The sequence below is a fragment of the Pseudochaenichthys georgianus genome, unplaced genomic scaffold (assembly GCF_902827115.2).
Source record: "Pseudochaenichthys georgianus unplaced genomic scaffold, fPseGeo1.2 scaffold_678_arrow_ctg1, whole genome shotgun sequence".
In the NCBI taxonomy this organism is placed as follows: domain Eukaryota; kingdom Metazoa; phylum Chordata; class Actinopteri; order Perciformes; family Channichthyidae; genus Pseudochaenichthys; species Pseudochaenichthys georgianus.
In genome coordinates, this window is record NW_027263232.1 from 1 (window position 1) to 14,521 (window position 14,521).

The 14,521-nt window shown below is 46.6% G+C and overlaps 22 non-coding genes across 22 annotated transcripts; 14 read left to right on the forward strand and 8 right to left on the reverse strand.

Annotated features, from left to right (window-relative positions):
• Positions 1-53: 53 nt before the first annotated feature.
• Positions 54-126, reverse strand: trnaa-agc (transfer RNA alanine (anticodon AGC)). Its single transcript has one exon. It is a non-coding gene; the product is annotated as a tRNA-Ala (tRNA).
• Positions 127-261: 135 nt separating this feature from the next.
• trnas-gcu (transfer RNA serine (anticodon GCU)) lies at positions 262-343 on the forward strand. The gene has a single exon. It is a non-coding gene; the product is annotated as a tRNA-Ser (tRNA).
• A 948-nt stretch (positions 344-1,291) lies between these two features.
• trnaa-agc (transfer RNA alanine (anticodon AGC)) lies at positions 1,292-1,364 on the reverse strand. Its single transcript has one exon. It is a non-coding gene; the product is annotated as a tRNA-Ala (tRNA).
• Positions 1,365-1,499: 135 nt separating this feature from the next.
• On the forward strand, positions 1,500-1,581 carry trnas-gcu (transfer RNA serine (anticodon GCU)). Its single transcript has one exon. It is a non-coding gene; the product is annotated as a tRNA-Ser (tRNA).
• A 540-nt stretch (positions 1,582-2,121) lies between these two features.
• trnas-gcu (transfer RNA serine (anticodon GCU)) lies at positions 2,122-2,203 on the forward strand. Its single transcript has one exon. It is a non-coding gene; the product is annotated as a tRNA-Ser (tRNA).
• A 332-nt stretch (positions 2,204-2,535) lies between these two features.
• trnaa-agc (transfer RNA alanine (anticodon AGC)) lies at positions 2,536-2,608 on the reverse strand. The gene has a single exon. It is a non-coding gene; the product is annotated as a tRNA-Ala (tRNA).
• A 135-nt stretch (positions 2,609-2,743) lies between these two features.
• Positions 2,744-2,825, forward strand: trnas-gcu (transfer RNA serine (anticodon GCU)). Its single transcript has one exon. It is a non-coding gene; the product is annotated as a tRNA-Ser (tRNA).
• Positions 2,826-3,157: 332 nt separating this feature from the next.
• Positions 3,158-3,230, reverse strand: trnaa-agc (transfer RNA alanine (anticodon AGC)). Its single transcript has one exon. It is a non-coding gene; the product is annotated as a tRNA-Ala (tRNA).
• A 542-nt stretch (positions 3,231-3,772) lies between these two features.
• trnaa-agc (transfer RNA alanine (anticodon AGC)) lies at positions 3,773-3,845 on the reverse strand. The gene has a single exon. It is a non-coding gene; the product is annotated as a tRNA-Ala (tRNA).
• Positions 3,846-3,980: 135 nt separating this feature from the next.
• Positions 3,981-4,062, forward strand: trnas-gcu (transfer RNA serine (anticodon GCU)). The gene has a single exon. It is a non-coding gene; the product is annotated as a tRNA-Ser (tRNA).
• A 331-nt stretch (positions 4,063-4,393) lies between these two features.
• Positions 4,394-4,466, reverse strand: trnaa-agc (transfer RNA alanine (anticodon AGC)). The gene has a single exon. It is a non-coding gene; the product is annotated as a tRNA-Ala (tRNA).
• Positions 4,467-4,601: 135 nt separating this feature from the next.
• On the forward strand, positions 4,602-4,683 carry trnas-gcu (transfer RNA serine (anticodon GCU)). The gene has a single exon. It is a non-coding gene; the product is annotated as a tRNA-Ser (tRNA).
• A 459-nt stretch (positions 4,684-5,142) lies between these two features.
• On the forward strand, positions 5,143-5,224 carry trnas-gcu (transfer RNA serine (anticodon GCU)). Its single transcript has one exon. It is a non-coding gene; the product is annotated as a tRNA-Ser (tRNA).
• A 332-nt stretch (positions 5,225-5,556) lies between these two features.
• On the reverse strand, positions 5,557-5,629 carry trnaa-agc (transfer RNA alanine (anticodon AGC)). Its single transcript has one exon. It is a non-coding gene; the product is annotated as a tRNA-Ala (tRNA).
• A 135-nt stretch (positions 5,630-5,764) lies between these two features.
• Positions 5,765-5,846, forward strand: trnas-gcu (transfer RNA serine (anticodon GCU)). The gene has a single exon. It is a non-coding gene; the product is annotated as a tRNA-Ser (tRNA).
• Positions 5,847-6,178: 332 nt separating this feature from the next.
• Positions 6,179-6,251, reverse strand: trnaa-agc (transfer RNA alanine (anticodon AGC)). The gene has a single exon. It is a non-coding gene; the product is annotated as a tRNA-Ala (tRNA).
• Positions 6,252-6,386: 135 nt separating this feature from the next.
• trnas-gcu (transfer RNA serine (anticodon GCU)) lies at positions 6,387-6,468 on the forward strand. Its single transcript has one exon. It is a non-coding gene; the product is annotated as a tRNA-Ser (tRNA).
• Positions 6,469-7,184: 716 nt separating this feature from the next.
• On the forward strand, positions 7,185-7,257 carry trnam-cau (transfer RNA methionine (anticodon CAU)). The gene has a single exon. It is a non-coding gene; the product is annotated as a tRNA-Met (tRNA).
• A 276-nt stretch (positions 7,258-7,533) lies between these two features.
• On the forward strand, positions 7,534-7,604 carry trnag-gcc (transfer RNA glycine (anticodon GCC)). Its single transcript has one exon. It is a non-coding gene; the product is annotated as a tRNA-Gly (tRNA).
• A 551-nt stretch (positions 7,605-8,155) lies between these two features.
• On the forward strand, positions 8,156-8,228 carry trnam-cau (transfer RNA methionine (anticodon CAU)). The gene has a single exon. It is a non-coding gene; the product is annotated as a tRNA-Met (tRNA).
• Positions 8,229-9,099: 871 nt separating this feature from the next.
• On the forward strand, positions 9,100-9,172 carry trnam-cau (transfer RNA methionine (anticodon CAU)). The gene has a single exon. It is a non-coding gene; the product is annotated as a tRNA-Met (tRNA).
• A 929-nt stretch (positions 9,173-10,101) lies between these two features.
• On the forward strand, positions 10,102-10,183 carry trnas-aga (transfer RNA serine (anticodon AGA)). The gene has a single exon. It is a non-coding gene; the product is annotated as a tRNA-Ser (tRNA).
• Positions 10,184-14,521: the final 4,338 nt, after the last annotated feature.

A 14,521-nucleotide genomic window follows, 5' to 3' on the forward strand; every position in this document is an offset into this window, starting at 1 on the left:
TAAATCTTACAGTTTTTACCTTCTATTTCCTGAACTGAAATACTAAAGTTTTGTGGAGAATGCGGGCATCGATCCCGCTACCTCTCGCATGCTAAGCGAGCGCTCTACCATTTGAGCTAATTCCCCTATACAACAATGCTCTTGTAGTACTTCTAAGTTGTTTTCTCCAACTCTCCTCCATGCCATTCCTTTCGAGGGCCGACATAAACACTCTGAATCTTGACCTGGCTCTTACGTTTACTGGAAAACTGGTGAAAACAGGACGAGGTGGCCGAGTGGTTAAGGCGATGGACTGCTAATCCATTGTGCTCTGCACGCGTGGGTTCGAATCCCATCCTCGTCGTAGTAAGGTTTAGTTCAATGAAGCTGATGCAATATGGCAAAAAGCCTGTGATTTCGGCTTCAGCACACCAGGTAAACTGAACAAAAGACAGTTGAGGCCACCGAAAAACCAGGCGGAATGCTCTCCTTGTTTCGACAAGTCAGTTGTGGGCTACCTGTCCTTCCATAATTCCATGTTCCCAATTACCATATTGTTGGCTTGTAAGTTAGGAAATCGTTGTTAGACTTTGTGGTCTCGCTATCAGGTTGGCAGGAAAAGTTGAACATCCAGAAAATATCTTAAATCTTACAGTTTTTACCTTCTATTTCCTGAACTGAAATACTAAAGTTTTGTGGAGAATGCGGGCATCGATCCCGCTACCTCTCGCATGCTAAGCGAGCAATCTACCATTTGAGCTAATTCCTCTATACAACAATGCTCTTGTAGTACTTCTAAGTTGTTTTCTCCAACTCTCCTCCATGCCATTCCTTTCGAGGGCCTACATAAACACTCTGAATCTTGACCTGGCTCTTACATTTACTGGAAAACTAGTGAAAACAGGTGGCCGAGTGGTTAAGGCGATGGACTGCTAATCCATTGTGCTCTGCACGCGTGGGTTCGAATCCCATCCTCGTCGTAGTAAGGTTTAGTTCACTGAAGCTGATGCAATATGGCAAAAAGCCTGTGATTTCGGCTTCAGCACACCAGGTAAACTGAACAAAAGACAGTTGAGGCCACCGAAAAACCAGGCAGAATGCTCTCCTTGTTTCGACAAGTCTGTTGTGGGCTACCTTTCCTTCCATAACGCCACGTCCCAATTTTCCATATTGTTGGCTTGTATGTGAGGAAATCGTTGTTAGACTTTGTGGTCTCGCTATCAGGTTGGCTGGAAAAGTTGAACATCCAGAAAATATCTTAAATCTTACAGTTTTTACCTTCTATTTCCTGAACTGAAATACTAAAGTCTTGTGGAGAATGCGGGCATCGATCCCGCTACCTCTCGCATGCTAAGCGAGCGCTCTACCATTTGAGCTAATTCCCCTATACAACAATGGTCTTGTAGTACTTCTAAGTTGTTTTCTCCAACTCTCCTCCATGCCATTCCTTTCGAGGGCCGACATAAACACTCTGAATCTTGACCTGGCTCTTACGTTTACTGGAAAACTGGTGAAAACAGGACGAGGTGGCCGAGTGGTTAAGGCGATGGACTGCTAATCCATTGTGCTCTGCACGCGTGGGTTCGAATCCTATCCTCGTCGTAGTAAGGTTTAGTTCAATGAAGCTGATGCAAAATGGCAAAAAGCCTGTGATTTCGGCTTCAGCACACCAGGTAAACTGAACAAAAGACAGTTGAGGCCACCGAAAAACCAGGCGGAATGCTCCCCTTGTTTTGACAAGTCAGTTGTGGGCTACCTGTCCTTCCATAATTCCATGTTCCCAATTACCATATTGTTGGCTTGTAAGTTAGGAAATCGTTGTTAGACTTTGTGGTCTCGCTATCAGGTTGGCAGGAAAAGTTGAACATCCAGAAAATATCTTAAATCTTACAGTTTTTACCTTCTATTTCCTGAACTGAAATACTAAAGTTTTGTGGAGAATGCGGGCATCGATCCCGCTACCTCTCGCATGCTAAGCGAGCATTCTACCATTTGAGCTAATTCCCCTATACAACAGTGCTCTTGTAGTACTTCTAAGTTGTTTTCTCCAACTCTGCTCCATGCCATTCCTTTCGAGGGCCGACATAAACACTCTGAATCTTGACCTGGCTCTTACGTTTACTGGAAAACTGGTGAAAACAGGACTAGGTGGCCGAGTGGTTAAGGCGATGGACTGCTAATCCATTGTGCTCTGCACGCGTGGGTTCGAATCCCATCCTCGTCGTATTAAGGTTTAGTTCAATGAAGCTGCGGCAATATGGCAAAAAGCCAGCGATCTCGGCTTCAGCACACCAGGTAAACTGAACAAAAGACTGTTGAGGCCACCAAAAAACCAGGCGGAATGCTCTCCTTGTTTCGACAAGTCAGTTGTGGGCTACCTGACCTTCCATAATGCCACGTTCCAAATGTCCATATTGTTTGCTTGTAAGTGAGGAAATCGTTGTTAGATGTTGTGGTCTCGCTATCAGGTTGGCAGGAAAAGTTGAACATCCAGAAAATATCCTAAATCTTAAAGTTTGTACCTTCTATTTCCTGAACCGAAATACTAAAGTTTTGTGGAGAATGCGGGCATCGATCCCACTACCTCTCGCATGCTAAGCGAGCGCTCTACCATTTGAGCTAATTCCCCTATCCAACAATGGTCTTGTAGTACTTCTAAGTTGTTTTCTCCAACTCTCCTCCATGCCATTCCTTTCGAGGGCCGACATAAACACTCTGAATCTTGACCTGGCTCTTACGTTTACTGGAAAACTGGTGAAAACAGGACGAGGTGGCCGAGTGGTTAAGGCGATGGACTGCTAATCCATTGTGCTCTGCACGCGTGGGTTCGAATCCTATTCTCGTCGTAGTAAGGTTTAGTTCAATGAAGCTGATGCAAAATGGCAAAAAGCCTGTGATTTCGGCTTCAGCACACCAGGTAAACTGAACAAAAGACAGTTGAGGCCACCGAAAAACCAGGCGGAATGCTCCCCTTGTTTTGACAAGTCAGTTGTGGGCTACCTGTCCTTCCATAATTCCATGTTCCCAATTACCATATTGTTGGCTTGTAAGTTAGGAAATCGTTGTTAGACTTTGTGGTCTTGCTATCAGGTTGGCAGGAAAAGTTGAACATCCAGAAAATATCTTAAATCTTACAGTTTTTACCTTCTATTTCCTGAACTGAAATACTAAAGTTTTGTGGAGAATGCGGGCATCGATCCCGCTACCTCTCGCATGCTAAGCGAGCGCTCTACCATTTGAGCTAATTCCCCTATACAACAATACTCTTGTAGTACTTCTAAGTTGTTTTCTCCAACTCTCCTCCATGCCATTCCTTTCGAGGGCCTACATAAACACTCTGAATCTTGACCTGGCTCTTACATTTACTGGAAAACTAGTGAAAACAGTGGCCGAGTGGTTAAGGCGATGGACTGTTAATCCATTGTGCTCTGCACGCGTGGGTTTGAATCCCATCCTCGTCGTAGTAAGGTTTAGTTCACTGAAGCTGATGCAATATGGCAAAAAGCCTGTGATTTCGGCTTCAGCACACCAGGTAAACTGAACAAAAGACAGTTGAGGCCACCGAAAAACCAGGCAGAATGCTCTCCTTGTTTCGACAAGTCTGTTGTGGGCTACCTTTCCTTCCATAACGCCACGTCCCAATTTTCCGTATTGTTGGCTTGTATGTGAGGAAATCGTTGTTAGACTTTGTGGTCTCGCTATCAGGTTGGCTGGAAAAGTTGAACATCCAGAAAATATCATAAATCTTACAGTTTTTATCTTCTATTTCCTGAACTGAAATACTAAAGTTTTGTGGAGAATGCGGGCATCGATCCCGCTACCTCTCGCATGCTAAGCGAGCACTCTACCATTTGAGCTAATTCCCCTATACAACAATGCTCTTGTAGTACTTCTAAGTTGTTTTCTCCAACTCTCCTCCATGCCATTCCTTTCGAGGGCCGACATAAACACTCTGAATCTTGACCTGGCTCTTATGTTTACTGGAAAACTGGTGAAAAGAGGACGAGGTGGCCGAGTGGTTAAGGCGATGGACTGCTAATCCATTGTGCTCTGCACGCGTGGGTTCGAATCCCATCCTCGTCGTAGTAATGTTTAGTTCAATAACCTGCTGCAATATGGCAAAAAGCCTGTGATTTCGGCTTCAGCACACCAGGTAAACTGAACAAAAGACAGTTGAGGCCACCGAAAAACCAGGCGGAATGCTCTCCTTGTTTCGACAAGTCTGTTGTGGGCTACCTGTCCTTCCATAATGCCACGTTCCCAATTACCATATTGATGGCTTGTAAGTGAGTAAATCGTTGTTAGACTTTGTGGTCTCGCTATCAGGTTGGCTGGAAAAGTTGAACATCCAGAAAATATCTTAAATCTTACAGTTTTTACCTTCTATTTCCTGAACTGAAATACTAAAGTCTTGTGGAGAATGCGGGCATCGATCCCGCTACCTCTCGCATGCTAAGCGAGCGCTCTACCATTTGAGCTAATTCCCCTATACAACAATGCTCTTGTAGTACTTCTAAGTTGTTTTCTCCAACTCTCCTCCATGCAATTCATTTTGAGGGCCTCCATAAACACTCTGAATCTTGACCTGGCTCTTACGTTTACTGGAAAACTGGTGAAAACAGGAAGAGGTGGCCGAGTGGTTAAGGCGATGGACTGCTAATCCATTGTGCCCTGCACGCGTGGGTTCGAATCCCATCCTCGTCGCAGTAATGTTTAGTTCAAGAACCTGCTGCAATATGGCAAAAAGCCAACGATTTCGGCTTCAGCACACCAGGTAAACTGAACAAAAGACAGTTGAGGCCATATTACCATATTGTTGGCTTGTAAGTTCGGAAATCGTTGTTAGACTTTGTGTTCTAGCTATCAGGTTGGCTGGAAAAGTTGAACATCCAGAAAATATCTTAAATCTTACAGTTTTTACCTTCTATTTCCTGAACTGAAATACTAAAGTTTTGTGGAGAATGCGGGCATCGATCCCGCTACCTCTCGCATGCTAAGCGAGCATTCTACCATTTGAGCTAATTCCCCTATACAACAGTGCTCTTGTAGTACTTCTAAGTTGTTTTCTCCAACTCTCCTCCATGCCATTCCTTTCGAGGGCCGACATAAACACTCTGAATCTTGACCTGGCTCTTACGTTTACTGGAAAACTGGTGAAAACAGGACTAGGTGGCCGAGTGGTTAAGGCGATGGACTGCTAATCCATTGTGCTATGCACGCGTGGGTTCGAATCCCATCCTCGTCGTATTAAGGTTTAGTTCAATGAAGCTGCGGCAATATGGCAAAAAGCCAGCGATTTCGGCTTCAGCACACCAGGTAAACTGAACAAAAGACTGTTGAGGCCACCAAAAAACCAGGCGGAATGCTCTCCTTGTTTCGACAAGTCAGTTGTGGGCTACCTGACCTTCCATAATGCCACGTTCCAAATGTCCATATTGTTTGCTTGTAAGTGAGGAAATCGTTGTTAGACTTTGTGGTCTCGCTATCAGGTTGGCAGGAAAAGTTGAACATCCAGAAAAAATCCTAAATCTTAAAGTTTGTACCTTCTATTTCCTGAACCGAAATACTAAAGTTTTGTGGAGAATGCGGGCATCGATCCCACTACCTCTCGCATGCTAAGCGAGCGCTCTACCATTTGAGCTAATTCCCCTATCCAACAATGGTCTTGTAGTACTTCTAAGTTGTTTTCTCCAACTCTCCTCCATGCCATTCCTTTCGAGGGCCGACATAAACACTCTGAATCTTGACCTGGCTCTTACGTTTACTGGAAAACTGGTGAAAACAGGACGAGGTGGCCGAGTGGTTAAGGCGATGGACTGCTAATCCATTGTGCTCTGCAGGCGTGGGTTTGAATCCCATCTTCGTCGTAGTAAGGTTTAGTTCACTGAAGCTGATGCAATATGGCAAAAAGCCTGTGATTTCGGCTTCAGCACACCAGGTAAACTGAACAAAAGACAGTTGAGGCCACCGAAAAACCAGGCAGAATGCTCTCCTTGTTTCGACAAGTCTGTTGTGGGCTACCTTTCCTTCCATAACGCCACGTCCCAATTTTCCATATTGTTGGCTTGTATGTGAGGAAATCGTTGTTAGACTTTGTGGTCTCGCTATCAGGTTGGCTGGAAAAGTTGAACATCCAGAAAATATCTTAAATCTTACAGTTTTTACCTTCTATTTCCTGAAATGAAATACTAAAGTTTTGTGGAGAATGCGGGCATCGATCCCGCTACCTCTCGCATGCTAAGCGAGCACTCTACCATTTGAGCTAATTCCCCTATACAACAGTGCTCTTGTAGTACTTCTAAGTTGTTTTCTCCAACTCTCCTCCATGCCATTCCTTTCGAGGGCCTACATAAACACTCTGAATCTTGACCTGGCTCTTATGTTTACTGGAAAACTGGTGAAAAGAGGACGAGGTGACCGAGTGGTTAAGGCGATGGACTGCTAATCCATTGTGCTCTGCACGCGTGGGTTCGAATCCCATCCTCGTCGTAGTAATGTTTAGTTCAATAACCTGCTGCAATATGGCAAAAAGCCTGTGATTTCGGCTTCAGCACACCAGGTAAACTGAACAAAAGACAGTTGAGGAAAAACCAGGCGGAATGCTCTCCTTGTTTCGACAAGTCAGTTGTGGGCTACCTGTCCTTCCATATTGCCACGTTCCCAATTACCATATTGTTGGCTTGGAAGTGAGGAAATCGTTGTTAGACTTTGTGGTCTCGCTATCAGGATGGCTGGAAAAGTTTGCGCCCTGTTCCTCCTGGTCTCGACAGACAGTCTTTACAGTTGTCCAAAATGTATTTTCCATTATAGGTGGTTCAGGGGCATTCTTTTTCTGAATGTCTGTACTGCATGGCTGTTAACCACATCAACAAAAAAGTGCGTACACTCCCCGACGGGGAATTGAACCCCGGTCTCCCACGTGACAGGCGGGGATACTGAACTAACGAGGAGATGTTTGACAGTCCTGACTCCGCCCATCGAATTCCATTCCTTACCAATGCACATCTTGTAAATGAAAGCAAATTGCTCTTTCAGCCAGACTCTTTGATTCCCCTTCTTGCTCTATGCTACGGGCGATTACTTTTCTTCCCTGCGTGAGCTCATCTGCGTTTGACGTTTCGAACTTTAGACCTCTCGAACAGGTCTTGGCTTGACCCCTTTATGCTGGAATCCGCCATTGTCACCCAACAGAATGTTGCTTTTGTGCCTCGTTGGCGCAGTAGGCAGTGCGTCAGTCTCATAATCTGAAGGTCGTGAGTTCGAGCCTCACACGGGGCATATCTTTTGTAGTGTATTCATTTCTGATCTGGCGGGTAACGTGCATGATTCAATGCCATCCATTTCAGTATTAAATGGCAAGGCAATCCTGTGAATGTTCTCTTCCCATCTTGAATGCAAAATCTTTTAGCACATAAACAACAGCCTTCCTCGAGTGTGGCAGGTATTCAACATTGGCAGGGATAAAGGCCCTTTCCAAAAATTGCGCTTGCCTCGCCCGGGAATCGAACTCCCGCCCGATTTTATTTTCAGAGCGGTAAGAAGACCTCAACGTAAGCATTGGTGGTTCAGTGGTAGAATTCTTGCCTGCCACGCGGGAGGCCCGGGTTCGATTCCCGGCCAATGCACTTTAAGTTCTAATGAGTAGCCCGAATTCACATAGTTCCTTACGTGGTGTTGATGAGAGAAACTGGAAAGTACTACCTTGGAATCTGAAGCTCCAAGAGATCAAACAATCTGTTGACTGTTGATAGTTCATCCGACAATCGCTCAATACTGACAGATATAAGGGCCCTTGGATTTCATCGGGACAATATTGATGGGAAGAGGACAAATCTACTCATGTGCTCCATGGACAGCCAGAACCAGGAAACTATGGCAAGCCTGACAGAAATAAGGGTCCTTGGATTTCATCAAGGCAATATAGATGGAAAGAGGAAAAATCAACTCATGTGCTCCATAGACAGCCAGAACTAGGAAACTATAACAAGGCTTTAAGGACACCAACATTTCATTTAAAATGTTGTCATCAGAAGAGAATGGGGAGAGTCTGTCGTCCACTTATAAGTTCCTTTAGATGACCTGCTTTGCGTCTACGTCCTGTTCCCCCTGGTCTCCACAGACTTGACCCCTTTATTGTGGACTCTGCCATTGTCACCCAACGGAATGTTGCTTTTGGGCCTCGTTGGCGCAGTAGGCAGCGCGTCAGTCTCATAATCTGAAGGTCGTGAGTTCGAGCCTCACACGGGGCATATCTTTTGTAGTGTATTCATTTCTGATCTGGCGGGTAACGTGCATGATTCAACGCCATCCATTTCAGTATTAAATGGCAAGGCAATCCTGTGAACAATGAGTTGCCCAAATTCACATAGTTCCTTACGCCGTGTTGATGAGAGAAACTGGAAAGTACTACCTGGGAATCTGAAGCTCCAAGGGATCAAACAAGCTGTTGACTGTTGATAGACTGTTCATCAGACAATCGCTCACTACTGACAGAAATAAGGGCCCTTGGATTTCATCAGGGCAATATGCATGCAAAGAGGAACAATTTACTCATGTGCTCCATGGACAGCCAGAACCAGGAAACGATGGCAAGCCTTTATGGACACCAACATTCGGTCGTCCACTTATAAGTTCCTTTAGATGTCCTGCTTTGCGTTTGCGCCCTGTTCCTCCTGGTCTCGACAGACAGTCTTTACAGTTGTGCAAAATGTATTTTCCATTATAGGTGGTTCAGGGGCATTCTTTTTCTGAATGTCTGTACTGCATGGCTGTTAACCACATCAACAAAAAAGTGCGTACACTCCCCGACGGGGAATTGAACCCCGGTCTCCCACGTGACAGGCGGGGATACTGAACTACCGAGGAGATGTTTGACAGTCCTGACTCCGCCCATCGAATTCCATTCCTTACCAATGCACATCTTGTAAATGAAAGCAAATTGCTCTTTCAGCCAGACTCTTTGATTCCCCTTCTTGCTCTATGCTACGGGCGATTACTTTTCTTCCCTGCGTGAGCTCATCTGCGTTTGACGTTTCGACCTTTAGACCTCTCGAACAGGTCTTGGCTTGACCCCTTTATGCTGGAATCCGCCATTGTCACCCAACAGAATGTTGCTTTTGGGCCTCGTTGGCGCAGTAGGCAGCGCGTCAGTCTCATAATCTGAAGGTCGTGAGTTCGAGCCTCACACGGGGCATATCTTTTGTAGTGTATTCATTTCTGATCTGGCGGGTAACGTGCATGATTCAACGCCATCCATTTCAGTATTAAATGGCAAGGCAATCCTGTGAACAATGAGTTGCCCAAATTCACATAGTTCCTTACGCCGTGTTGATGAGAGAAACTGGAAAGTACTACCTGGGATTCTGAAGCTCCAAGGGATCAAACAAGCTGTTGACTGTTGATAGACTGTTCATCAGACAATCGCTCACTACTGACAGAAATAAGGGCCCTTGGATTTCATCAGGGCAATATGCATGCAAAGAGGAACAATTTACTCATGTGCTCCATGGACAGCCAGAACCAGGAAACTATGGCAAGCCTTTATGGACACCAACATTCGGTCGTCCACTTATAAGTTCCTTTAGATGTCCTGCTTTGCTTTTGCGCCCTGTTCCTCCTGGTCTCAACAGACAGTCTTTACAGTTCATGCGATATCATGAAACAATCCCTGGCGGCCGCGCGCGCAGGTTCGAATCCTGCCGACAACGATACATGCTTTTGAGCAACGGGAACTCACAAAGAAAACATTTGTATACTTAGCTGCAGAGATATTTCACGTGCAACAGAGAACATTATCAGTTTGAAACTCCCCAAAACCACGGTCTGAGAAACGGAAGTGCGGACTCTCAATCTGACCATTTTACATTTTCACCGTAAACCTCTCTGGCTTGGGTTGAAAGTCACGGTCAGATGAAGCAAACAGAACCAAATTATTTGGAGGGACTGAAGAAACCAATCTGAGCTCCCCACTCGGACACTCTTTGCAAGGGAATGTCTTGTTGAGCATGATTTTCAGCACCTATCGGTAGGCCAAACAATAAAGGTTTGCTCCCTTGATAGTTCAGTTGGTAGAATGAAGGACTGTATGAAAGACCGAAATTCGCATTTGTTCAACAGATCTAGGTTGTCGTGGCCGAGTGGTTAAGGCGATGGACTAGAAATCCATTGGGGTCTCCCGGCGCAGGCTCGAATCCTGCCGACAACGATACATGCTTTTGAGCAACAGGAACTCACAAAGAAAACATTTGTATACTTAGCTGCAGAGATATTTCACGTGCAACAGAGAACATTATCAGTTTGAAACTCCCCAAAACCACGGTCTGAGAAACGGAAGTGCGGACTCTCAATCTGACCATTTTACATTTTCACCGTAAACTTCTCTGGCTTGGGTTGAAAGTCACGGTCAGATGAAGCAAACAGAACCAAATTATTTGGAGGGACTGAAGAAACCAACCTGAGCTCCCCACTCGGACACTCTTTGCAAGGCAATGTCTTCTTGAGCATGATTTTCAGCACCTATCGGTAGGCCAAACAATAAAGGTTTGCTCCCTTGATAGTTCAGTTGGTAGAATGAAGGACTGTATGAAAGACCGACATTCGCATTTGTTCAAAACATCTAGGTTGTCGTGGCCGTCACCTCCGCCAGTTGGACTGCCAACTGAAGTCGTACCGATCCTAACAGTTCCTAACAGTTCCTAACGAAGGTCCGACCCAGGTCCGAACAGGTCCTAACCGACACCCAATGACAGGGCAGCAGGTCCTAACAGGTCCTAACCGACACCCAATGACAGGGCAGCAGGTCCTAACAGGTCCTAACCGACACCCAATGACAGGGCAGCTACCCCTACACGTGACATGGGGCAAAAGGTTCGCACCTCCCCTCTCCATCTCAGAGAGCGTTCGCAAGAAGAAGACGAAGAAAAGAAAAACAGGTAATAACAATGAACTTGTATTAATTACACGATAATACTCTATCTGAAAGCTGGCCATGATATTTTCATCCGGGGAAAGTAATTTGTAATAGTTGTCACCGTGTTTATTCCGAGATTCGCCGCATCTAGCTCCCGTTGTTAAAGTTAGCTCATGCTAACGCTGTAACGTTTTATATCTGTCTGACATTTATAATAAACCAACCTCGCATAGAATGGACTCCCGACATAGCGGAAGATATTATTGATTACACATAATTCAAAGTTGAACTCTTTCTGAAAAGAAAAAAATAGCGGTAAATGTTGTGTGGTAGTAACCGTGGATTTGCTCGCTGTAACTGTACGGAGAATTTGTAGCTTTCTACACACGATTATTTTTAGAAGTGTGCAGACTTAATAATAAAATGCCGTTATATAGCCTATAACGTTAGTGCTACAGTGAGTGGCATACTGTTAATATATGTCCCACCTACAGCACATTTGCGATATTGCACTAGTATAACTCATATTGTATTGTCTTGGTGGAGAAAAGAACTACTCAGATATTTTAATTCAGTTAAAGTAATATAATCACAGCTAAAGGTACTGCATTTACATTCTCATATGCTTAATACATATTATAACACTTCATAATAATTATTCATGCTTTACTGTGTTCTTCAATTAATATTGCTGCTGCTGCTAAATGTGGCTGGCGCTGATTTAATTACATACTGCTAAGTAGAACAAATCAATGACAATACAATGTCATGTTTACAGTATATATCCTTTTCTATGTATATTTATCTAATTCCACCAACTGACATTTTCCTTGATATTTCAGTGATGACGAAGACAGGTAAACCTGACGGTTGTTGGGCTGGTATCATGCACCAGTATGCCCAGGGGAAGCACCGGTTCAGCACGGGACAGAGACCGAAGTCCAAGAAATGGAAGTCTGTCATTCAGCGTATTGACGCATGTCCTTTGACACCTAAATTCAACCTCCCAGTCCGGTATATTGATATCTTCGGCAGAAGAATCCTCTGCAAATGTGGATATCATGTGGTGAGTGATGGTTATATTTAAGTTAGATCATTCAGTTTAAGTTCATCCTGCACGGACGATTGTTGCCATAAGCCAATGTGTATTCACTTTTAGGTGTCTGCACAGGAAAATGCTACTTTGATAACCTCTATTTTTCCACAGTCAGGTGATCAGGCAGGAAGTCAGAACTTGGAGGCAGCATGCAGCTCAAGTTCAGGGACACAGCAGTCAGTCCCCGCCACACAGAGCAGCTCAGGTGCATCATGCCCCCCAGCTGTCCCCGCCACACAGAGCAGCTCAGGTGCATCATGCCCCCCAGCTGTCCCCCCACACAGAGCAGCTCAGGTGCATCATGCCCCCCAGCTGTCCCCGCCACACAGAGCAGCTCAGGTGCATCATGCCCCCCAGCTGTCCCCGCCACACAGAGCAGCTCAGGTGCATCATGCCCCCCAGCTGTCCCCGCCACACAGAGCAGCTCAGGTGCATCATGCCCCCCAGCTGTCCCCGCCACACAGAGCAGCTCAGGTGCATCATGCCCCCCAGCTGTCCCCCCACACAGAGCAGCTCAGGTGCATCATGCCCCCCAGCTGTCCCCCCACACAGAGCAGCTCAGGTGCATCATGCCCCCCAGCTGTCCCCGCCACACAGAGCAGCTCAGGTGCATCATGCCCCCCAGCTGTCCCCCCACACAGAGCAGCTCAGGTGCATCATGCCCCCCAGCTGTCCCCCCACACAGAGCAGCTCAGGTGCATCATGCCCCCCAGCTGTCCCCCCACACAGAGCAGCTCAGGTGCATCATGCCCCCCAGCTGTCCCCCCACACAGAGCAGTGTTGTGAGCAGTGTGGACAGAAGACCAGGGGTGCAATGGAGCTACTCAAACACATTGAAGATTGCCATCTTCCGAGCACCAGCAGGAGTGAAACACAACAGCCAACACAACGCACCTCTGCACCACCAACACAAAGCACCTCTGCACCAACACAACACACCTCTGCACCACCACAACGCACCTCTGCACCAACACAACACACCTCTGCACCACCAACACAACACACCTCTGCACCACCAACACAACACACCTCTGCACCAACACAACGCACCTCTGCACCACCAACACAACACACCTCTGCACCAACACAACGCACCTCTGCACCACCACAACGCACCTCTGCACCACCAACACAACACACCTCTGCACCAACACAACACACCTCTGCACCAACACAACACGCCTCTGCACCAACACAACACACCTCTGCACCACCAACACAACGCACCTCTGCACCAACACAACACACCTCTGCACCAACACAACACACCTCTGCACCACCAACACAACGCACCTCTGCACCAACACAACACACCTCTGCACCAACACAACACACCTCTGCACCACCAACACAACGCACCTCTGCACCAACACAACGCACCTCTGCACCAACACAACACACCTCTGCACCACCAACACAACACACCTCTGCACCAACACAACGCACCTCTGCACCAACACAACGCACCTCTGCACCAACACAACGCACCTCTGCACCACCACAACCTATACCGCAACAGCCCCAACCTCCTCCTTCTCCTCTTTATCACACATCTCCATCTCTCGTTCATCTGAGGCCGCCCAAGGTGAAGTGTGTGAGGTTTCTCCCCAACCAGTTCAAGCGGGTCATCAAACCAGCCGACCAGGAGTGGACTGCGACGTGTCTCTACGAGCCCACAGGACAGCTGAGGCAACAGTTCTCCCAGAACTGGTTCCATCCCCCAAATCCACCACAACGTGCTACTGCTCCACCTGAACCCATGAACCGCTACAGGCAGCGGATGTTTCTGTGGGCACGATGAGGATGTGGGGTATCCCACTGAAGTGCGCTCAGTGCGGTAGGAAGATGCATCACTCTGGGATATACCCTAAGGTACGGGAAGTCATCGACCTTGATTCACGGTACTACTTGGTCGGCGGTGACTATCCTCGGTGCAGTAAGTGCATGATCCCTGTGTGTCCTTGGAGTGCGGATGTATTGGTTCAGTTAGATCCTGCTCACAGGAACAGGTTTCCTGCAGTTCTCACCGCACAGCTGGCTCTGGACAGGAGGTGTGTGACCATGCTTAAACCTCGGACTGTAGGGAACAGCTCCAGCTACCTGCAGCAAGCACTGGAGGAAGTCCACAGCGAGGAGTGGGCAAGGCACACAATAGAGTACTTGGCTGACTGTGAGCTCCACAAAGAGAGGAGCACAATGACTCAATCTGATGTAGCAGTCTATATGAGTCCACCGCGCTTCAGCCCCCTACCTCTAGCACAGTGCTTTGAGACGGTCCATGAGATCCTGGGTCATCTGGAGGAGATGAAGGGTATCATCACATCCACATATGGCAGGATCTTAAAACTTGACTCCACAAAGAAGGTGCAGAAAAATATTTGTTAATGTTCTATGTTTTAATTCATTGTCATGAGTTACACTTGATTTTTATATTGGATTGACATGTTTTATAGATCACTAAGAAACTTGCCGGGGCCATTGCAGACACGGCCACATGGATGACACACGTCAGTAATGAATGTGGCGAGGTTCTGAAC